Source organism: Lynx canadensis, chromosome C2, assembly GCF_007474595.2.
Source record: "Lynx canadensis isolate LIC74 chromosome C2, mLynCan4.pri.v2, whole genome shotgun sequence".
Classification (NCBI taxonomy): Eukaryota; Metazoa; Chordata; class Mammalia; order Carnivora; family Felidae; genus Lynx; species Lynx canadensis.
In genome coordinates, this window is record NC_044311.2 from 72,697,606 (window position 1) to 72,722,155 (window position 24,550).

Here is a 24,550-nt window from a genome sequence, read left to right on the forward strand (position 1 = left end):
TAAAGAGCCTTGCCCAATACCCAGTTGGTGTATAGTAGGCACTCAATCCAGACCAACTTTTTTCCCTTCTCTATTTCTGTGACATCCTTTGCAAACAACTAGACTTTGCTCTCCACTGGACCAGTAACCTTAATTTACCTATTTGTTCATGAAGCTAAATAGCCACTCTGTTCAAGTAATACATACCATCCTAGGAATTCAAAGGTGTTTTTAGGTAATATTTCATTAAACTACATAAAAGTCTGATGTTGAAGGAGGCAAAGATTCTCATCTTCATTTTACACGCACTTGAATTCTTGGAGGTTATGTGCTTCCAAGAAAACAACCAATCTGTGACCAAGATGTAATTAAAACCCACGATTTCTAATTCCCAGGCTTTGACTCCAACCTCTGAAAATGCTTCAATTCAAAGAAACTAATGGCACTTTGGTCTCTGGAATTAGATCCTGTTATCAATGACTTCCACATGGAAAGATCGTTCCAAAATGTGTAATTAACCAAGAAAATGCAAATAAACCAATTTGTACCTGCTATTTAGAGGTGAGACATAGAAATGGCTTGAGTTCATTATTTGAAAACTTAACCTTTTTCTGCTTCTAATGTAGCTCATGTTCTCCAGTTGTTCACATATTTTTTCAAAAATTACATTTTTAGTGAAATATTTTAGATTATTTGTGATTCTATTACCAATGCAGAGCTTGGACTGGAAAGAGAAATACATGTTATCAAGCACAATGGGAAGAAAACGTTCTTTCAATGACCTTTGGCAATTCAATTTAATAACCATGTTTTAACTCTGCTGTGTACAAGGCCCTGTGCTGAGTGGGGTAGGAGTTAAACTCTCAGTCTAGCACAGCCAGAAACATGGTAGCACTTGGGCCAATGTTACTGAATGAATGATCATAGTGGAATAGGTAAATACCTAATTATACCTTCTAAAAAGCAGACCGTAATTGTATAATAAAACAGGTCTATAATGGTTCGGTCTAGACAGACTGCCCAAAGGAAGAAATTTTCAAGCTGGACCTGAAAGACTATTTCTTTCAAGTAATAGAACCTCAACTCAAACAGTTGAGGAGAGAGGGGGAGAGGGGGAGGGGGGGAGAGAGAGAGAGAGAGACAGAGAGAGAGAGAGATTGATTATGGGTTGGCATTATTAAAATAAGGACTGGAACACAGGAACTTTTAGTCTCTCCACCTCTCTTATCTGATTCTCTTTACATGTTGGCCTCATTGCCTTCTGCATGTATGCTTTCTTTTTGTTTAGGGGATACAGTCACTGGTAGCTCTGGGCTACACATCATTCCAAACTAATGACTCAGAAAGAAATAATCTATCTTGCCTACCTTCATTCTAAGAAGGACTTCACTTTAGGGGTACCTGGATGGCTCAGTCGGTTGAGCATCCAACTCTTGATTTCATCTCAGGTCATGATCCCAGGGTCATGGGTGGAGCCTTGCATTGGGCTCCACACTGAGCATATAGCCTGCTTGAGATTCTCTTCTTCTCTCCCTTTGCCCCTCTCCCCTGCTTGCTCTCTCACTCTCTAAAAATTAAAAAAAATAAAAATAAATTTAAAATTTTTCAAAAGGACTCTAATTGGCCCAGCTTGGGCTACTTGTTCATTCTTGGATCAATCATTGTGGCCATAAGCATGATATGTTTGGCCTGGGTCATGTAGCCCAAACTGGGGCACTACTGTGTTTGGTAAGGCTTTCAGAAACACAAAATTGTAATGGGAGAGAAGAGGATTCTTTTAGAAAGAGGAGTTCTGGGTAAACCAAAAGAATGAATTCCATTGTAGTCTATTAAGACAGATTGGCCACGTCCAGGCCAACATGGAGAAAAGGGTCATTCTAAGAAGAACAGTTTGAGCAAAGGCTCAAGAGGGAAAGAGGAAGAGAGAGGGAAGATTCAGTGTATGTTGAGGAAATGGATGGTATTGTTGGTACACAGTGGGGAAAAAATGGAAGAATGGTTGGAGTCAGATAGTGTGCAATTTGAAGCTCTCTAAAGAAGATGGCTCTATGTTCTTTAAGAAAGGTACAAGTTCTTAAGGTTCCGAGACTCACATAATACACTCTACATTTTAGAAAAATAATTCACTTATATCATGGAAGATACAGTGGATAGAAATGTTGGAGACAAGGAGATCGGGTAGGAAAGGTATGGTGGGCATGTTTTTGTCTGAAAACATTCATTCCCTCATGAGAACTTCCTCTCCACTCGTAGAGTCTTTGTGGGACTGTCAATCACAATGTCCCACAGAGCCATAAGGTTGGGTCAGGGTTAATGCTACATTTCCTGGGACACATGATTGGTTCATGGGTAAGCATGTGACTCAGGTCACATGGAGAATCTGGGTTCTTTCCTGAGGTTTAACCCATGAATCCTTTCAGTTAACATAGTCTAAGTATATAAGCTGAGAGTTCCCAGCAACCATCTGGCCATTACATTGAGTCTGTGTAAAACACATGCCAATATATTAGAAAAATATAGGTAAAAGGAAAAAGAGAGCTCTAAGGATGTTGTGTCAGCCCTGGATTGACAATGTCTTAAAATTCTCAGCTGCATGTGTCAATATTACTCTTCTTTTGTTTGTCTTTTAACTGCATTTATTTCACTCAACAACCAAGTATAAAAAAATACCTGCCATTTACTGAATACCTATTTCATTCCAGGCATGGTGCTGGGTACTTTATGCACATCATATTAAATGTTTACAATAAATCTGAAAAGTAGACATTATGATTCCTCATTTTATAGAGGGAAAAATCATGACTCAAGTAAGTTAAGTAAGTTCCAAAACTTTATTTAATTATCAAGAGTTGAAGATTATGTTCTAAAGACTTGTTCAACTCCAAAGCCTATCTTCTTTCCACTTTACTATATCTATGCCACATTGCTTCTTTTCCATTAGAAAGCTATATACTCAATGAAATAATAAATGCCTGAACTAAGACTACAGCAGCCAGAATAGGAGGATAAAACAGAATCAAGAGATATTTAAGAAAGGGAAATAGGGGCACCTGGGTGGCTCAGTTGGTTAAGTGTCCAACTTCAGCTCCAGTCATGATCTCACAGTTCATGAGTTTGAGCCCCGCATCCGAGGGGGGAGCTTACTTCAGATTCTGTGTCTCCCTCTCTCTCTGCCCCTCCCCCACTTGCACTCGGTCTCTCTCTCTCTCTCTCTCAAAAATAGATGAACATTTAAAAAAATAAAACAAAAAAGAGAGGGAAATAATGGTTCTCAGTGACCTTGTTTTCAAAGAGTCTTAAATATTGAGGAAACATAAGAAATCTTAGAAGATTATGAAATCAGGTTAATCTAAGTATATATAGGAGGAAACCCTGGCTGGAAAGGAAAAAATCATGTTCCATTTAAAGTGCTTGTTAAATATGCAAATAGAGCCATCCAGTGAGTTACCAATATAGTTCTGGTGATCCTTAAGAAGATCACATTAGATATATAGGCTTGAGACTAATATATCTATTCCAGTGTTTATAGCCTCTGGAGTGGATGAGATTGTTCACAGATGGCCCATAAAGTGAGAAATAAAAGATAGCAAAAGGTGAACCCACTAGATGTGAAAACATCAGCATTTAAAGAGTAGGTCTTTATTCATGCTCCCTCCCTCTAGAGTGCTCTTTTCCCTTTGTCTACCTCATGAATGTATATTCATCTGTAATGACATGACACAATCATAACATTACTTCAAGGTTTTGTTGGATCTTTCATTCTTCATCCTCTAATAGAATTGAATGGTTCAACCTTTGTGCCAAGCCCCTGGGACTTTGCACAATAATATTCTTATTGTAATTCTTATAATACTTTTATTCTGTAGCACTGAGGACAAGAATACAGACTACAGATTTAGAAAGACCTGGGTTGAATTTCCACTTTGTGATCCACTAGTTGTGTGGCCTTTGGCAAATTATCTAACCTCTTTTGAGTCATGAGTTTCTCCTATGTAAAACAAAAAAAATGGGGGTGGGGACGAAAATACTTCCCTAGCTAGGTTATTTTGAGGAAAAAGGATATGTATAAAGCTTTTGGTACAGTGACTAGCATACAGAATACACTAGACTAACAGTAGATATTATTTGTTTATAAATTTATTTCTACTTACCATACTTCTGTGTCTTACTCATCTTTGTGTCTCTGTTTTCTGACAAAGTAACTGGCACCAGCCAGCCTCTCAGGAAATGTGTGCCGAATTCATGCATGAGTAGATAAGAAGTCAAGAAGTAAGAGGGTAATCAGGAGGAAACAGGGACATGGAACGGAGGGAGAAGAGCATTTCAGAAAATATGGAGTGCTAAACAGTGCCAAATGCTCTAGAAAGATCCAGCAGAACAAGGTCTGCAACTATAGCATGAGATTGGACAGATAAGACTTGGATGATCATTGTAATTCCAATTCTAGTGAAAGGTTGAGTTTCAAAGGAGATTATAGTGATTGTTGTATAAATGAGATGGGGGGTTATAAAGGCAGAAAGTCTAGACAACTTTGCAAGAAGTTGATAAAGGGAAATAAAGAAACATGGAGGTAACTTGAAAGTGAGACAAATAGGACAGTTTTTTAACAATAGGAAAAAATTTCAAATATATATAACCAAAATGGAGGACATGATTGTGTCAGGAAAAATATCCAAAACTTCGAAATGGGCATAAACAATTATTAAATGTCCTCCGAGGATCCTCCAGGATTTATCTGCTTTTGTAGCAATGTATAGTACCTCCAATTAACTTGCTATGAACTATTTTACAACTCTGTAGAGGTGGAAGTTTACTTGCAAAACAAACAAACAAACAAGCAAACCTAAATAGTAATGCAATTATTCTTGGTAATGGCAATACAAATAAATTTTGTCCAGTAGAGGTATAATTGACTTTTGCCCTATAGAAAAGATAACCTCAAACATACCATTTTATTGCCCTAAAGAATACTAACCAGTTTTCCATCTACTAGTACGTTCATTTCTGCATTCCTAACTACTTGCACATATCTCTGCTTTTCAAAGTCTCCTTCAATATGATCATAATTGTTTCAATGACAGTCCTTCAATGACTAATAAGTCGAAAAATTTTTGCCAGGGCACCTGGGTGGTTCAGTTGGTTAAGCATCCAACTTTGGCTAAGGTCATGATTTCACAGTTCGTGAGTTCAAGCCCAGCATCAGGCTCTGTGCTGACAGCTCAGAGCCTGGAGCCTGCTTTGGATATTCTCTCTCTCTCTCTCTCTCTCTCTCTCTCTCTCTCTCTCTCTCTGCCTCTCCACCACTCATGCTCTGTTTCTTTCTCTAAAATAAACATTTAAAAACTTTTTGCCATGTGTTTACATTTGTATGATAGTCATTTGTATGAGTATGAGACTTGTATTTTTTTTAATGCAACAAATGAATTCTATTCAACAAAAGTTAACAGGCACATTTAAATAGGCACTTATATTAAAAGAATAACTGACTAGAAGAAATTTTATTTTAAACACCTTACAGTAACCTACTTGCAGTTGTGCTGAACTGAGCTCTGTTGGCTATGAAGAATACTGCTCATGCACAGGTATGAATGAATGATATATACATTTTTCAAGTATTCACTGAATACTGTCTTATAAACACACATACATTAAATTTGAAAAAGATACCCAGATATACTTCATTTTTGTTGCTGTTTTGGAAGAGGTTGTCTAAAGAGAAGACTATGTGGTTCTGGCTCACGAGTCCTGTAATGAATCCAGCATAGACTCCATTGGACACCAAGTCTCCACTCCTCTCCAGACATCAGATGGTACTTGTCTGGAAAGTTCTCTGGGTAACATGACATGCCGGTACTTGTAGTGCTCATTGAATTTTCAAACACTCTGAAAGTTATAATTTAGCACTGGAAGAGTGCTATTGAAGGAAGAGCAGAGAAGAGATAAATGTCTATACAACATTTTGGAAAAGGAATTCAGCTAAGAAGTGGGTCTGTATGAAATATCTTGGGAAGTGGAAAGGAAGACAAAGAACTTTCTTTTTTTCTTGATGAAAGTATGTAAGTCCAACGTTTGATCATGCATTGCCCAATTTATTCTCCACTGACTATATAACTAAATAAGTTCATTTCATATCAGATCATATCTCTTTTCCCCATCCCCACCTTTGTGGGCCATGATAAATGCTGTGTGTTCACTTGGTGTGAGAGGCACTGTGCACTTGTTATTATGGAAGGTATATCTACTTTCCCTTCTCAAATGAATAACAAAGCAAATGGTCACATTTTCCTTTAATTCAAATATCTGTTATGTATTCCTGATTTAAAAATACTTCGGCTTTCTGGAAATATTCAAATAGTCTTCCAGGAACACAGGGAACACTCAAAATATTGATATAAAGTATAAGGTCAATTTGGCATTATCTATTAAAGACATTTCAAGATGTGAATAACTTCTGATTTACTAATTCCACCTCTGGAAATTTATTGTAAAGGAAACAATCAAAGGCTAATATTGTATTTTAAAATGTCCATTGTAGGGGCGCCTGGGTGGCGCAGTCGGTTAAGCGTCCGACTTCAGCCAGGTCACGATCTCGCGGTCCGTGAGTTCGAGCCCCGCGTCAGGCTCTGGGCTGATGGCTCAGAGCCTGGAGCCTGTTTCCGATTCTGTGTCTCCCTCTCTCTGCCCCTCCCCCGTTCATGCTCTGTCTCTCTCTGTCCCCAAAAGAAATAAACGTTGAAAAAAAAAATTTTTAAATGTCCATTGCCATAGTCTTATGGTAAAAAAAAAAAAAATAGCCTTAATGTTCTTCAATAGAGAAATGATTCTATAAATTACAGTGCAGTGGATTATTGTATCATCAGTATAATCCCATTTTTCAAGATTATATGATAACATAGGGCAAGTGTATGCAATGTAATGTTTAACAAAAAAAAAAAATCAGGACACAATTACACATACAATATGAGGCCAATTTTGTAAAATGTATACATAAAAAGATTAGAAAGAAATACAAATATTCCGTGCTATCAAAATTCAGTTCCTGAATTCAGATAATAAGCATCCAGACAGTAAGAAATATCTGTATGTTAAAATAGTAAATATTTCTGAGTGAGAAATGACACATTATCTTCTTCTACTCATATAGATCATGCACATTTCCTAAATTAAAGTGCTTCCTTTGTAGTTAAAAAGTTAGTAAGATACAAATGTTTATATTTTTACAACAGATTAAAATTTTTTCCTTTAACTTCAGCTTTTAGGGAAAACAAATTAAATATTTATCTGCGTCTCTATGACTCTATATCATTTCAAATCTCAGTAAAGGCACTTTTTCTCCTTTGCCGTCAGATGGTTATAGAGAAAAAACCTAAACCAGATATGACTAAGTAAAGCAACCTACAAACGCTCCAAATCTGTGAGTCATCTGGAGTCTTCTCCCTTCTCAGTCCACACTAGTCATTCATCACTAAGAACTGCATATGTTGCCTCCTTGATGTCTTTCACACTGTCCACTTATTACCATCACCACCACTATGTTCAGTTCACCAGCATCTTCCTCAGGAATGATTTCACAGCTTTAACTTGTCTGTGTACTTTCAGCCTTGCCACCTCCCCTTCAGTCCACACAGCAAGCTGAGTGATCATCCTGAAGTGCAGATCTGACCAGGTAAAATCCCTCAGAGGCCTCTGATACTCACTGTTCAGTGGATAAAGTCTCAACTCCTTAACACAGTTCCCGAGAGCTTCATCTTTTGGTGTCTACTCACTTCTCCAGCCTTATATCTTCTAACCTTTTTGTCATAATCTCTGCCCCAGCATATGGAAACACTAGCACCAGAACCCATAGAACATACCAAGTTCTCACTCACCTCTTGGTCTTTGCACATTCTAGTCTGTAGAATGGCCCAGAATGCCTTTTCTTTCTCCCTTTCCCATCATGCCTAACAATAGCTGACATCTGGTTTTCCTACAAGTCTCAGCTGAGATAGCCTTTCTGAAAAAGGCTTTCCTCAACCTCTTGGTCTGTATAATATGCTGTTTAATATGCTTCCATGGTATCCTATTACATGCACTTATTGTACATGATGATATCAGAGAGTATGCTAGAAGATTTGACATAGATTATAGTATAATGTATTTTATCATAACTACTGATTTTTTTCTTGATATATTTGTTTACTTGTTTGGATTTTGTTTGCTTATTTTTCTTTTTTTTGTTCTCCCTAACTAAACTGACCATAAGCTCCTTGAGGAGAACTGCTCTATCTTATTTACTTCTATTGTCTCAATGTCTAGCACGGTGCCTGGTACATAGCAGGAGCTCCATCATAACATGAATGAGTAAATGGTCAAATGAATGAAAGCATCTCAAAGCCAAATAAAAATGGCTCTCTTGGGGTGCCTGAGTGACTCAGTCAGTTGAGCGTCCAACTGTTGATTTCAGCTCAGGTCATGATCTCAGGGTCATGAGATCGAGCCCTACATCACACTCCATGCTGGGCATGAAGCCTGCTTAAGATTCTCTCTCTCCCTCTGCCCCTCACACACTCTCTCTCTAATAAAAAATAATATTTTCAAAATGCCTCTCAGGTTACCCCCTAGACCCTGAGTTAGCACAGGTGGAAAGCAGCCACTATTCTATCAGCATGGATGAATGAGCATACTATTATATATAAGGCACAGTGAAAACGTGGAAAGCAGAGGTTTAAGAAATGAAACAGGGGCGCCTGGGTGGCGCAGTCGGTTAAGCGTCCGACTTCAGCCAGGTCACGATCTCGCGGTCCGTGAGTTCGAGCCCCGCGTCAGGCTCTGGGCTGATGGCTCGGAGCCTGGAGCCTGTTTCCGATTCTGTGTCTCCCTCTCTCTCTGCCCCTCCCCCGTTCATGCTCTGTCTCTGTCTCAAAAATAAATAAACGTTGAAAAAAAAAAAATTTAAAAAAAAAATAAAAAAAAAGAAATGAAACAAATGAATGTTAACTGATAAAAAAAAAACAGTGTCTAGTATCTTTAAAAATGTCACTCATTGTTTTGGGGGTACCTGGATGGCTCAGTCAGTACAGCATGCAACTCTTGATCTTATAAGTTCAAGCCCCACACTGGACATAAGTCTATTTAAAAATATATATGTATCACTCATTGTTTTTACTTAAACTGAATATCTTCATTTTATCTTTCCCAGAACTTGAAGTCATCCATTTCTTTTCCTGTGATTTCTTTCAACTGGTTCATTGTCTTTTCACCATAGAGGAGATGTAGTGCTCCGCTGCTGCAATCCCCAAAAGGACATTCTACACAAGTGACCCTTAGTGTGTACTATGGAAAAAGGAGGTCCTAAATAATTTTGGGAAAGGCTGCTTTTGATATTTCCTGCTCTTAGAAAGGTCCAACACAGACGGCACACACTAACAGCTGAGAAAAATTTGTTAGTTTAACTTTTCCGAAGCCTAAATATCAAACTTCTTTGAGCTTGGCGCCCAAGTAAAATCTTTTATTAAATGCTGATATAGAGACAGATGACTGGATTCAAGGTCAGGAGCCCAGGCTCCAATCCTGTTTGTACCACTCCATATAAGTCACTTCAGTTCCAGAGCTTCAGTTTCCTGACTTGTAAAATGAGGAAGTTGGACAAGATAGTGTCAAAGATCCCTTTCAGACCTAAAATTCTATTTTAATTCTATCATGTCAAATAATTTGTTGATCTACTTTTCATGAGAGATACTTAACAAAAAAATATGTCGAAGATTATTTAATGCAATCATAGAGAACTGAACTTTATTGCACTTATATTCTGCTTTTTAATTTCACATCATCATCTAGACCTTTAGATGGACATTCAGATAACTAAAACCTATTTGATCCTCATTCATGAAAATAAAAAATAGTTAATTTGGCCATCTCTGCAATGGTCTTAGATACATAGTGCCACTTTCTTCTTTTCCCTCCTGATAAGTAAATGAAATAAAACTAATGGATATACAAGTACAAAGATATCATAAGGTTGAGACCTCTGAGTCTGACAAACAAAAAGCCGATTCTGCGCCTGCAGCATGCTGTAGACACATCTGGCTTACTTTAGCTCACAATGGAGAAATATGAATTGTGCTAAAAAGCACTATTTGTGCAAATGCAAATAATATTCCATCTGCTCAGGATTTTTTTTTTCTTATATAGCTTTTGTTCCAGTGTGGTAAAAGCCTGTTTCTTTACCCTGAAGTGCTCCTGCTGATGAAGAGTGAAGTACATGACAATGAACTAAAATCCATTATCAAACAAATACAGTGAGCTTTTCAGTAAGTCATCACAGGGAATGTTGCCTTTTTCTCTGGCATTAAGTTGAAAGCGATTTGTGCTCATGCAAATAAGACAAAGTGGTAGGGTTTTTAAAAATTTGTGTGTGTGTGTGTGTGTGTGTGTGTGTGTGTTCCACACATTGTAGTTTGCTCTATAAATCTTCCATTTTTATCTCTTTCTTGGTGCGGGAAGGGAGCAGAGAAGCATTTTGGCAGCCTTCTTTAGATTTCCTTATGGTTTGAGTAGTGATAAGTTCTCAACAGAAGAATTTGAGCTCTGCCTTATGCTGTCTTGAATAAACTTACTTGGGAATTGGGAGAACTGCTTTCCCAGCTCCTAAGAAGAGCCTAGGGCAAGTTGGAAGAAAACTTAACCCCTGTGCTACTGAAACCAAACACAGTAAATTTCAAGAGATCCAACTTTGGGATTTGCTGGTGGTGACAAAGGTAAATCGTCCAAGTTCAATCTTAAATTAAACATCTCTCAGTGTTCATCCATTCCTTTCAGTGAGCTGGGCCTTAATCTAAGGGCTTTGTGAAAATTACAGTCTTCCTAAAATTAATAGGCTACTTTTCTATTTGCAGGAAGAATATAGATCTGGATGACAGTTATACTACTACTACAACACGAGACTTTGATAAGCCAACTCCAGAAAGCAGTCGGATTCGGGGAAAATGTATTCAGCTTTCTTTTCAGTCCCCTGGGCCCTCAGCTTTGACCTTTTTTGCGCTTCCCTGTCCCCTTCTCCTAAGATCTATGATTTCTATTTTGACAAAACTGAAAAAAAACAAAAGAACTTGATCCTTTCTTCCTAAGATCAGAGAAGTAGGGCAGAAGAAGATTATAAGCTTGTATGAGCATGAAAACACACTTTTATTTTACACAAAAATTGAAGGCTTATTTTGTAGCATCTTTGGCTGTTTTATTTATATCTGGTGATTTTATTCAACATTAGTTGAGTTTTAAATAACCTAACTAATATGTTGGTCTTTGAGAAATCTGAAGAATATTCTTTTATGGAACAGAGCATTTTTGGAGGTTTGTTCTTTTTGTAATATTTATAGTTTATAAACTTCAGATTATGCATTTCTCTTTCAGGTTTAAGTTTTATAATACTATTTTCAATTAACATTGATTAGTAAGTTTGAAATGTAATGAAACACAGTGATGTTAAGATTCAATGAAATAACAGATGTAAAAAGCACTGGAATTATTTGAGAAAAAATTGCTGTAGACATCTAAGATGTTAATGCTGTTAATGCATACAATTTATAGTTCTGGGGGGAAAAATAATTGCCAGAAAATGAATACTATTTCTTTTGTAGAGTACACGATAAACATCAACAGATGATTATTTTCTAATTGCTTACTTTCTAGAACATATATTAAACTACATTTTATAGCCCAAGTACAACCTGAAATTAAGCACTTGAATGCACAATTGTATAATATCAACAGTTTTGCAGTTAAGCTACCTGCAAATATTAACATTCCCCAAAGAGTTCAACTGAACAGCTAAAAATGTGATCTAAGATGAATTAGTAATTTAGAACCAAAACCTACTAAACTATAGCGGTTATCTTCCTGTTGTGTCTATAATTACATTTACAATCTTATGGTGTATTTTAGAGCTACTGAGTATTGTAAAGAAATAAAATAATACTTGCCCTACTAAGGCCTCTTATATCAAAGGTGATTTCCTTTTATGTTAAGGCAAGATAACTTTTCACTTTACTCAACTTCAAAGGAAAACGCATTATTCCAAATATGTTTTAAACTTCTAACATAAAATCCTTACACGTTAAACCATTAATATATGGTTGGTCATGAAAATGTCTCATTCTACTCACAATAATGTCTCAGTTTAATTAGACCCTGAAAAGTAAAGGATTTAAATTCAAATCCTGGCCAACATTAATTATAGAATTCTTAATATTGTAGCATGCCCTTTAGTAAGTTCCTAGGATATGTCCTATGCTAAATAAAAAAGAAAATTAACTTCTGAGGACAAAGGACTGATTATTGTAAAATATTATATGTATTGATATGTGGTACATCATCCTAAAGTCCTTTTCGAAGATTCAAAGAAACAACAGAACTCTGAAGTCCTGGAACTTTGAAGGACTGGAATTTCCACCAGTTGTCTTTTTCCACATGGTATGGTGTCAAAGATCTGCTGTTTCTAACAACTGTGAATCTGAACATTTTTTCAGCCTCTTTAGTAAGGAGATGACTCCCTTTGTCACTCTTCTATGGTCCCTCCTCAATCCTAGTTAAATGGAGAGTTGCTTCACATATAACAGCCACTGTCAGGGAAGAAGGACTCCTGGGCCATTTCATCCACAGTCGAACAGGGTCTAGCAGTGACTGAGAATGAAAATGCACAGGCACATGCTAGGTCCTCTCCAGGTCTGTTCTGAGATCCTTGCCAGCTTCTTGTCACTTCAGTTAGAGAGGACTTGCTTCTTTACCAATCAATTAATCTGTAGGTTCTTGGTGGGTTTTTTTTTGTTTTTTTTTTTTTTTAGGATTTTATGTTTAAGTAAGATGTGCATCCAACCTGGGGCTTGAAACCACAACCCTGAGATCAAGAGTCACACATTGTACTGACAAAGCCAGCCAGGTGCCCCTAATCAGTAGGTCTTTATCAAGCATTCACCTTCGTAACAGTTCTATGAACTGCCCCCTCTGGCAGCATACTAAAGGGCAAAAGGCATTGACATCCCAGTCCTACCAATTACAAGCCAGCTCTGTGACCTTGGTCAGTCCCTTAGCTGCAATTTTAAAGTGTCTCAGTCTCTCATCTGTAAAATAGTTCTAATACCTGCCCCATTTGCCTCTTGGCACTGCTCCAAAAACTAAAAAAAGTAAGTTATAGACAGAATGCTTTGAAGATTGTAAATACAAAGCAGATAGAAAGTAGCAGTAGTATTGGACTTTATTCTGATTACTAAATTTCTGTAACTTCTCAAGGAATAGGTCTTAAATAATTACAAAATTGCAAAAAAAATATTATGAAATGCACTTCAAATATCAAGTGAACACTGTCAACCCTAGGTAGTTTGGTAAGTAGTCAAATAATTTGAAAGTTATTGCAGGGCAAATAATACAGTTTATTTTATTGTATTTTATTTTATTTTATTTTATTTTATTTTATTTTATTTTATTTTATTTTATTTTAGTTACTATTTCAATTTACTTCTTTATTTCAGCCAAAAATTGCGGCAATGACTCTGAATTTTCCTAAGTCAATAAGAAACAATTCATGGTCAATTAATACTTTGTAATTTGGTCTTAGATTAAGGCAATAACAAAAATTAAATAGGGTGTCACTAATGTTCAGTGCAGAATTCCTTCTTGGCATTTCTTAGGATGTTTATATGTTTTTCCAAATTCCCTGTTCTGAGAGAAAAAATTTTCAGGAAGTTGGATAACAGGAAATGAGTCATAATTATCTTTTGTGTATTAAAGGCTTAGCAATCAACAGATGTATCATATTTGAAGGAATCCACTACCACCAAGTCAAAAGCAGAAAATACTGTGTGCTTAAGTAACAGCTAACCCACTCGGAACCATGGGTCTGTAGCCTCCTCACCAATCCCAAAACCAAAAAAAATAATATTAAGTAACCAAAATGTATGTTATAATACTCAGGCAGTAAAATTTATAGTCTGCTCATAGGAGAGAACTTATGCCAGTAATCAAAACCAGTTTAGTCTTTAATGAACATTTCTAACTTCTTTCAAGGCCAAAAGTGATTTAAAGAATCAAATTAGGAAGGGAGAGAAGGGCTGGAGAGGCAGACTTTAATTTATTAACAAGAAATGACTATATATAAGGAAAAGAAACGAGGAGAGACACTGTAAAAACCAAAGCAAGAATTCAAAAAGGGTGGCTGTGTAGAGAGTTGCTTAATGATGTAACAAATGGTCTTACACACTTCAGATGAGCCCTCTATAACAATCTACAGAAGAGTCTTGGAAATTTTTGCTTAGTTCATAAATGATTGAAACTCATACCAGAAAAATTAAAATATAATAAAAAGGTTGATTATTGAGTGTTTAGTCCTTAGGAAGCAATACACTTTGGCTATACAGTGTAACTCACTTGCCAAGAGCTCAGAGTACCCCGATGTAACTATTTCTACCTTATTTTCAATCCAGCTAAATTTTACCACAAATAAATGAAAATGTTATTGGCTCTCTATTTCTGTGGAAAGTGTTTAAGATAATACTTCATGTGGTTTGGTTACACCATGATAAATTCCTAGTTCTGTCCCTTACCCAGAACAAATCTCATTGATTTAGTATTATTTTTCCTCTATTTCCCTGTTAGCAACAACTAGTCTTATTTTGTATTTGTGACTGTGATTACAAGCTTTATAATTCATACCATAACAAACCTTTGCCATTGTATGAGATCTATGTATGGCATAGAGCCATTGCATTTATAACAGTGTGTCAACTAGAGTAGTCTTCTCGTAGGATCTGTTTTCAACTGTTTTGACATGTTATCTCATGACTGCTGCTTTTGAAAAAAAAAAAAAAACAGATTTGTATAAAGGCTTTGTTAGTTTTTCTTTAATAACAGCTCACAAGTGATATGTAACTAATGGATCCCAGTGCAGGATGCTCATAGACCAAGAGGACATAAGATAATCCATTGATCTATGGAAAGAAATAATGAGCTTATATTTATATTTTTCTTAAAAAGGAATAAAATAAACACTAGAAGTATTATATAGTTGACATAGACACCCTAAATTGGTCAACCTAACTATAGTTAACATAGACACCCTAAATTGGTCAACTTAACAGGAAAGGTTTGTCAGTACGGTGAAGGGAAATAAGTGATTTTAGCAATGCAGAGGGTCAACAGGAAAGTTCTACTTGAAAGTCTATAAACTTTCAGCATATTATAGCCTATTGCAGCTTATGTGTGAGACTAAGTATACACACAGATGTTACTTTAAAGAATATAATCTTGAGGGCGTTTGAGTGGCTCAGTCAGTTAAGTGTCTGACTCTTGATTTGGGCCCAGGTCATGATCTCACAGTTCATGAGATTGCGCCCTGTGTGGGGCTCTGAACTGACAGCACAGAGCCTGCTTGGGATTCTCTCCCTCTCTCTCTGCCCCTCCCCCACTTACACTTATGCTCTCTCTCTTTCTCGCTCTCTCCCTCTCAAAATAAACTAATTTTAAAAAAAGAATAGAATCTTTACAGTATCTGAAATAGGTTGGGAGTGACCATGAAAAGCCTGGTATGTTATAGGTGTTTGTAGTAGTTTCTTTAAAAAGCCCTTTAAAAGAGTTGTTGAAGTTAATGAGGAGAGTTGTGCCACTTTTTTAAAGATAACTGCTCATGATTTGTTGACCTTTTCTATGATGGTATTTGGCAATGGGGTGTTATCGGCAGATACTTTACAAAAAATTAATAATAATGATGCTGTTAGGAAAAAGTTTTTTGTAACATCAGTGAACAAAAAAAATGATTTTAAATTAGTTATTTCTTATTTCTCTTCCTAGTTCCTTCCTTTTCTGTGAATTTTTATAATGTATACAATAATATGCAATGTTATATATATCTAATATACACTCTATCATGTATACATGCACAGTAATGTATCTAATAAATAAATAGATTGAAGCTACATGCTCATTTTTTGCTGGTATAGATGAGTGATCGACTAACCCATGCATAATGACAGCAACATTTTCATATTTAATGACATCTTGATGATGACAACCACATATTATTGCTGGCAATAGTCTAAAGCACTAAGGAATCATGCTTTTATTTGCTTGTCACACTAAACTTGGAAGAGGGAATATGTATCAATCAGGATGCTTCCAACTTCAACTAACAGTGACCTTCCAGAAATAGTGTGGGCTTTCAGACAAAGGGATATAAGGGCTTCAGGATCTACTTCACATTATTTCCTCAGCTTTTTCTTTCTCTTTGAGTCAGCTTTAGTCCTCAGACTGACTTGCCTCACAATCTCAAGATGACTGCCACTAGTAGACAGAAAAAATGGAATTCCTTGTTCATGTTCAAGAGGAATGTATGTGTGTGTCAGAGACAGGCCAGAACTATCCTGCCCATCTGTTACTCCTTTCAGAAGCCCTAAGCAAGACTTTTCTCAAGTGTTATTGGCCCAAATTGGCTTAGACAGGACTCTATCTAAACCAATTTCTGTTAACCATGATGAGGCCATCATAACTGTTGGAGTAAAGAGTTAGAGTAAAATGCCTAGTGAGGAGTCAACCACAATGTTCACCGGATACTATTGTCCCCATTTTACAGATCCTTCCCACTTCACTTACCCCAAGTGGGGTAAATAGTTTAACCACGGTTACCTAGCAAATAGGTCATTGACTTGACTGAACTGATAAATTCTTGTCCTCTTCATAATTATCATTTATTGTAATTGTAACTATTTTATTATGGCCAAAATAGTGATAAAAATAACCAAGGTTTGTATTGCACAAAAGAACACAATATTAGGGGAGAAATAATACCTGCAGATAAACAGATGTAAACAGATCTAATAGATAACTGAGAAGTCAGAAAGTATCATAAATCTATGAGACTTGTTCAATATAAGAAATAGGAAAAAGTGGCCTACTCTATGAAAAAAATAAAACTAATACCCTACTTCTTCATAAATACAAAAATTACTTTCAGGTGAATTGTATAAAATGTAAAAAATAAAACTAGGAGTACCTGGGTGGCTCAGTCAGTTAAGCATCTGACTTCAGCTCAGGTCATGATCTTGTAGTTCACAGGTTCGAGCCCTGAATCAGGGTCTGTGCTGACAGCTCAGAGCCTGGAGCTTGCTTTGGATTCTGTTTCCTTCTCTCTCTGCCCCTGCCCCAGTCATGCTCTGTCTCTATCTCTCTGTCTCAAAAATAAACATTAAAATAATTTTTTTAATAAATAAAACTATAAAAAGAATTAATTTTAAGCAATATTTTTTCTATTTTCCAAAAGTAAAATATTTGGAAGTAATATTTATAAAAGTATTAAATTTTATACTATTACAAATAAAAGGAAGGATTTCTTTTTCACTATAAAAGTGTAAAACTATATATATTTTAAAACATAATATTAAAAGGCAAAAAAATGCAAAATGATTAAGGATTTATATTTTAATATATACATAGGTCTTATAAGTCAATAAGAAAAAGATAAATACACCAACAGAAAAATGATAAAAGGATAAGAAAAGATGATTCTCCAAAGACTATTCAAATACACATTTAAACAGTTCAAACCCACTAGCAACAAAAAAATGTTTGTTAAATAAATTTATACAATAGACCTAAATTAGAAACAATCTAAGCATTCAAAAATAGCAAATGGTTTGATAAACTACTGTAAGGTCACCCAACTGAATATTTTGCAGTCATTAAAAATTGTGCTTATAAAAATATTTAGGTCATCAGGAACGATTAATATGTTAGTAAATTAAATGTGTACCAAATCTTAGCAAATACAATATGATCTCAATTAAACATATAGATAAATGTATAGAAATTAGCTGAAAAGACAACTGAAAAATCTTTGGAATATGGAAAGATTTTCATTTTTTAACTTAGTGTTCTATAATTCCCAAATACATATTCTATAATGAGCATCTCAAGTATTTTCATATTCAAGAATATACTGATATCCTTCATATTTTCAAAATCTCCAAAATGTACAAAATTTTGTATTCAGGGATGTACACACTGAGGAGTTATATGTGGAGATCATACCAATACACTATAAAACCACATATAAGATCTAAAAGAACAACAACAACAAAAATATTTTTATATACCTACAGATGACTAAAGGGAAGTTATATATGGAAATCATACCTATAATACTACCAAAAAATGTATAAGATCTGAAGCACATTTTAAAAAGCCTTGGGTGGGTGGGGACACCTGGGTGGCTCAGTCAGTTGAATTGGTGACTTGATTTCACATTAAGTCATGAATTCATGGTTCATGGGTTCAGGCCCCATGTTGGGCTCTGTGCTGACAGTGTGGAGCCTGCTTGAGATTCTCTCTGTTTCTCTCTGCCCCTCCCTCGCTTGCACTTCCTCTCTCTCTCTCTCTCTCTCTTTAAATAAATAAATAAATTTAAAAAAAATTAAAATGTTTTTAAAAAATAAATACATAAAAATAAAAAGCCTTACAGGAGCACCTGGGTGGCTCAGTTGGTTGAGCAACCGTCTATTGCTTTCAGCTCAGGTCATGATCCCAGGGCCGTGGGATCAAGCCCCAAGTCGGGCTCCACACTGAGCATAGAGCCTACTTAAGATTCTCTCTCTCTCTCTCTCTCTCTCTCTGTCTCTCTGTCTCTCTGTCTCTCTGTCTCTCTGTCTCCCCCTCTGCCCCTCTCCACTGCTCATGCCCTCTCTCTAAAATAAAAATAAAAAACTTAAGTAAAAAAGCCTTACATACCTACAGCTGATTAAATGCACTAAAGTAAGGTTAATGTTTATCAAGCACCTACAAACTCAAAAGTAAATAATTTTTATACATGATCTTATTCAATCCTTCCAACAAACTATGAGTAAGGTATTATCCCATTTTTATAAATGAAGAAACTGAGGCTTAAGTGAGGTTATATACCTAGCAAGAATAACATCACTAGGTAATGCCGTAACGAAGTCTCAAATCTAGCTCTGTCAAATTCAAAAGTTCCTAGCTTTTGAATCCCATTCATGCTGCAACCCCATTCATGTACAACCCCATTCATGCTGTCTTTCAAGCAAGTTACAGAGAAACAACTGATAAATTAAATGATGAATTAATTCAAAGCAACCGGTCTGAAAGGAAAAGTTACAGTTTTTGAGGAATAGCATGTGATTGGCTTATTTGTTACACTTTATTTTGGCTTTTTGTCTGAATTATCCTGAAAATTTAATTCATTTTCTATTCTCAATTTAGATTTATGTTTCTTCCTAGTAACCATTAGAACTGATAGGAAGCTGTGTTTACACAATGCCAACCATGCTGACAATTTAAAGTATCTAAAGGAATAGATGTTTCTCTTTTCATGCAGGTGCTAGACTTTATGCAGATGCCTGGGGAGGGAGTAATGACACTCTGATTGTCTTCAGTGGGATTTCTTGGCTCAAACCACCACTGCCAAGGTAAAAACATGACAACTAAGAAGCTTCAGCTAGTTAAGTATTTTATAAACAGATGATTAACATATCATGGTTGACTGATCTTAAATTCTGTATTCTATCTTTCTGAGATAATTCACTTTGCAAATTTCAGAATAGTTTTATTTTAAAGGCATCATAAGACCATGTAATTACATGCTGAATTTTTAGAATTAATGATGCTGGATATATAAATAGTATTTTTCATCTGGTTCTCTGAAGGAACATTTTATCATTAAACTTTATTAGGAGGAAGATGACTCTATGTGAACACTGCTGTAGACAGACCTGAAAATAAAATTTTCCTCTGATATCTTACAACAGCAGAATTTCAAAGTCATTTGTAAGTCTTCTAGTTGTGTTGCTAGGTTTGTTTTCCTGGTATTCTTTTTGAACATCTATTTTGAACATCAGTGTAAGTTCATTGGTTACCTTTGAAAGATTCCTCCCAAAGAGGAAAACAAAATGGCTAGTTAGAATTCAGGGCACAGATGAGGAAAAAAAGAGGTATGTGTCTCCCTCCCTATTCCACCATAGTTTCCTAAAACTGTTCCACCCTTACCTCGCACGTACACCACAAATACATATTTTCAATTTTATATGTATTAAAAACTTATACTATCAAGATATTCTTAAAAACTCCACTGAGTTATACACAAAGCTTGTATCAAAACACTATAAAAAAGATCTTAACAAGAGAAACTGATGAGCATATTTTATTTTCCAATATTAGGTTAAACTGCTACTTGAGTAATATAACCATCCTTCCTGGCATAGGATGCAATTGTCTTAAAAACTGATCTCTTTATATTGAGATTTTATGAAATGGCTTGAAAGTGGTCTTTATTTTATCTTTTTCAATATGAACTGCAGTTGAAGTCACTTTGCAAGCAGTACTTTGATAGCTCTTTTAACACCACAGCATGGCAAGGGTAGAGCCTCATGGATGCTTACTCAGCCTTCAAAGACATGGTCACCTGATACATTCTAAGAAGCCTGTGATCATAATTGACCAGAGCAAAATAATTAATAGAAATTAGTCTTAAATGATTGGGAACTTTGGGCTTCAAAATCCTCTAGAAATAAAAACTTTTCACTTGTCCTTAAAACCAAAAGGTCAAGTATTCATTGACCAATAAAGACCCCTCCCCCACCATCTAAAAAACACCCTTCGAAATCCAATTAACTCTTTCACACTCTTCATTTTCTGTTTTTATCAGAAAGTTAAATTTGCCATTCTATACTCCAATAAAAGTTAAGTTGTTTTGATCTGATAATTGTAAGATGTACTGTATGTATCTTAATTTGTAAGTTTTTAATGCTAAAGCTCAAAGCTGTTCAGATATAACAGGAGCACTGGAAATGAGGTACAAAATGCTGGAATTCAAATTAACCAATAAATATATTTTAATATATATCAGCAGGACTCTAGAGGATTCCATTAATGTTGAAAAATAGAAAGGATTTAGGTTAATTTGGTAAGAAGGCAGGTCAGAACGTTTACAACAGTGGTATAGAATTGTATAGAGATGCAAAATTTTTCAAGAGAGCAGAATTTTTTCAAAAACGCTGACTCTAGCTGTCACAGCCCTGCCTTGGCTAAATCCAGTAGAGAGATAGGAGGACTTTCTAATTTGCTTTCCTTCTATTTTAATAATAGCTGTGCATAAGTAATTTATGAAAGGCCAACCAGGCAGTGGGCAACAGAAAATTAAACTCATTTTATCTGAAAGCAGGTGGATTTCTATATATCATTAGCATGCATAGAATTCTCACAATGTTATTTCTCATACTGATGGAATGTAACCAAATAATATATGAGTTTTTTGCTTATGCACGAGTGAAATTTTTAGATAAAAGTGCCAGCCCCAATGGCAATTTTCTGCAAAACGAAAACTAATTCTGCGAAGCTTCTTATTACTGGAAAGACTCATTTGGCTTGCATTAGAGACTGACATAAGTGACTTTAGGATTTTACTAACAGATTAGATGAGATGTGCCACATACTGTAATATCATTAGAGAATGTAACAGCACTGGAACGCTTTGGGGCACTTATTAAGGGTACCAGCACAAGTAAATTGTTTTCCTTTATGACACAAGCTTTTGAATTTTTTCTCTGATTAAAATGCTTTATTTTTATGGATTCTTTTTCTAACACTTAAAACAACTTTTATTTTACACTCCCCAAAATTGCACACAAATTATGTTTTGTATGATTCAGCTCAGTGTTACTAAATGCATTATCTATGCCTTATTTCATGAATATCACCTAGGCAGAGGGTAGATACGTATTAAGAAAACAGCTTACACAATACTAAAATCAGAACTCTTCTAACAGAATATTATCCTAACTTACAGCAAAGACTAATCTTCATGACTCCGAGGAATTTTTGCTAATAGTACCTTTCACTAACTCAATGTTTGTGTGGGTTCTACTCTCAGCTTCTAACAAAATCTGAAAATTAGATCATTAAAAGTGGTTATTATAATATGAATACTCCTATTGTTCTGTTTAACTTCCATCCTAAAATTCATTCAAGTATATGAAATATTATAGATTTTTTTTATTCTGATGAATCTTCCCTTATCAAAAATTATGTATCAAGCAAAATATTTCTTGCTAAGGTAGGCAAAAAAATGTAGGGTGAAGATGGAAATGCTTGTCACTTTATAAAAGAACCTATGGGAAAAGCTAAGGGTTTTGAGGGAATTGATTTTATACTCAGTATTTTTTCCGTTCTGAGTTATCTTTTCCCAATAAAAGTTTTCTACCTCTTTTTTGAGACAGAGTTTCTCTTTCTTTTTTTTTTTCCTTTTTCAAAGTCCCTTTACACTTCATCGACAGAGAAGGAAATTAATGAGAAAACGTATATACAAAGTTACCTAGAGAACAGCAGCCACACAAATGCGTTTGAGGATGAGCTATTCAGTGTCCTAATCTACAGAGTGGTGAGGGTAAGGTTTTTGGAGTCCCACACACAGGAGATTGAATCTCAGCTCTGCCATTTTACTAGCCACCTGATTTTAGGCAAATGGATCTCCTCTGAGGTTTTATTTTCTCACCTATTCAATGGAATCATGCTAGCATTGACTTCAAAGGTTCTCTGTGAAGAAGATTACATGCAAACGGATCACCCTGTGGTTCATATTCTATCTCTACAGCAGAAGGGGAGGCAGCTGGAAACAAAGTGTGGCCTGATGGGTTGAAAATTGTCAGACCAATTCTGGTAGATGTTCCAGATTTCTACAAGAACTCAAGAATGTATTAGCTATTAAGTAGAATGTGAAAATAATCAATGAGACAATCCTCTATGAAGTACCTAGATCCAGGGACTCTTCAATCTAGGAAGTCAGTCAGTGCTATGCTCAAAGCCCTGGGAGCTGGGCTGGGCAGAGTTATTCAGAGTCATCTGTGTGCTTAATGCTATTTTTATTAGCACATTTACCACACTGTGTGGGTATTATTTACTTAAATATCTTTGTCACACCTTGAACTCTTTGAGGGCAGGGACTTTGTCTTTTCAGCTTTTTAATTCCAGCTGCCAGTACACTGCCTAATACATAGAAATCAGTAAAATGAGTGCCTATGAGCATTCTGTGAACTTGTAAAAATATTTGAAACCTGAAAAGAAAATTTAGTTCAAGATACAAAAACTTTAAAGATTTTTTTAATGTTTTTTTTTTATTTGAGTGGGAGAGGGGCAGAGAGAAGGAGAGAGAGAATCCCAAGTAGGAATTTGACTGTGAGATCATGACCTGAATCGAAATCAAGAGTCAGATGCTTAACCAACTAAGCCACCCAGATACCCCCAAAAAACTTTTAAAGTAAATTAACAAGTGCTAATTATATTTCCACAAACTGTCACCCTAATGCATTCTTAATTGTCTATGAAATTTAATATTCATAAAACTTCATTACATTAAAAAAGGTATATTTTCGGGGCACCTGGGTGGCTTAATTGGTTGAGCGTCTGACTTTGGCACAGCTCATGATGTCGTGGTTCATGAGTCAGAGACTCACATCAGGCTTGCTGCTCTCAGTGCAGAGCCCTCCTCAGATCCTCTGTCCACCCCCCTCTGTCCCACCCCATTTGCACTCTCTTTCTTAAAAATAAATTAAAAAAAAAAATTTTAAGAAAAGGTATATATTCTCATCACAAAGATTTTTGAAAATATACAATTATTGCCAAGATATTACAGTCAATCTTAAACAAGTTATACATAGCTAAAAAATTCTAGATGTAAAAGTATTATGATCCTTTTAAATTGTTTTTATAGAAAAAATAAATATAGTTAATGTGGGATGTCTGTGCATTTTGAAGTGATATGATGTAGGGTAGGGCCTATAAAAGTGGGAGGTCTTTAACAGCCTGATAACAGTGGAAGAGGAGGCCAGAATTTAAACAGGCTGGCTGAGGCACGGTGAAACTAATCAAGAAAAGCTTCTTAGTGGAGGTTTCCCTGATCTTCAGTATAAAGGTGGGAGAGAGAGATGGTTTGGGAGAAGGAGAGTTATGCCTCACCAGAACTAATCTTATAAGTAAGCAGAGTAAGAGACTGGGAGTATTTTCCAAGGTTCTGGACAAGACCCCTTGACTCACCTGCACCCCCACCCTCCTCCAAAAATTTTTCCTAGGTCTTTTGAGACTTAAAATTCTACCAATAAAGAATAATTTTATTATCTAAAACTTGCGTTGGCTGGTAAATGTAGATATGCCAAAGAGACATAACACTTCAAACAATATAATTGATTTCAACCACATTGTGAGTTTAAAATCTTTCTTGGGGTTAGATTTGATAGGACAAAGAACATGAAAGCACTCAGTGACCAAGCAGGGAGCAGTAAGCCAGATGTCAGGGATCAAAGGTGCAAGGGGTCCACTGTGGACTGCATTTGAGACAGCTTGCATTCCTGGGCAGAACCCAAGATAAACACAAATTGTACTGAACCATCTGCTAGAGAAGTGAGTTGTATTTGACACAAAAACCACTGAGGGCTCCTGAGTTATGGAGCAACCTGGTCAAACAGCAAGAACAGAGCATCACTTGGACCTGAGAAAGGAACAGGAAGCACATAAAACACACAGCAGCAGCTACATTCTTATTGAGCCACTG

General features: G+C 35.9%; 1 protein-coding gene across 1 annotated transcript in view; it reads right to left on the minus strand.

Annotated features, from left to right (window-relative positions):
• The window catches only part of CCDC39 (coiled-coil domain containing 39), a 72,533-nt gene extending 68,341 nt beyond the window's left edge, over positions 1-4,192 (minus strand). The window contains exon 1 of the mRNA XM_030329055.1: positions 4,131-4,192. The gene's annotated coding sequence lies outside the window, so the exon portion shown is untranslated. The remainder of the gene's footprint in view (positions 1-4,130) is intronic.
• Positions 4,193-24,550: the final 20,358 nt, after the last annotated feature.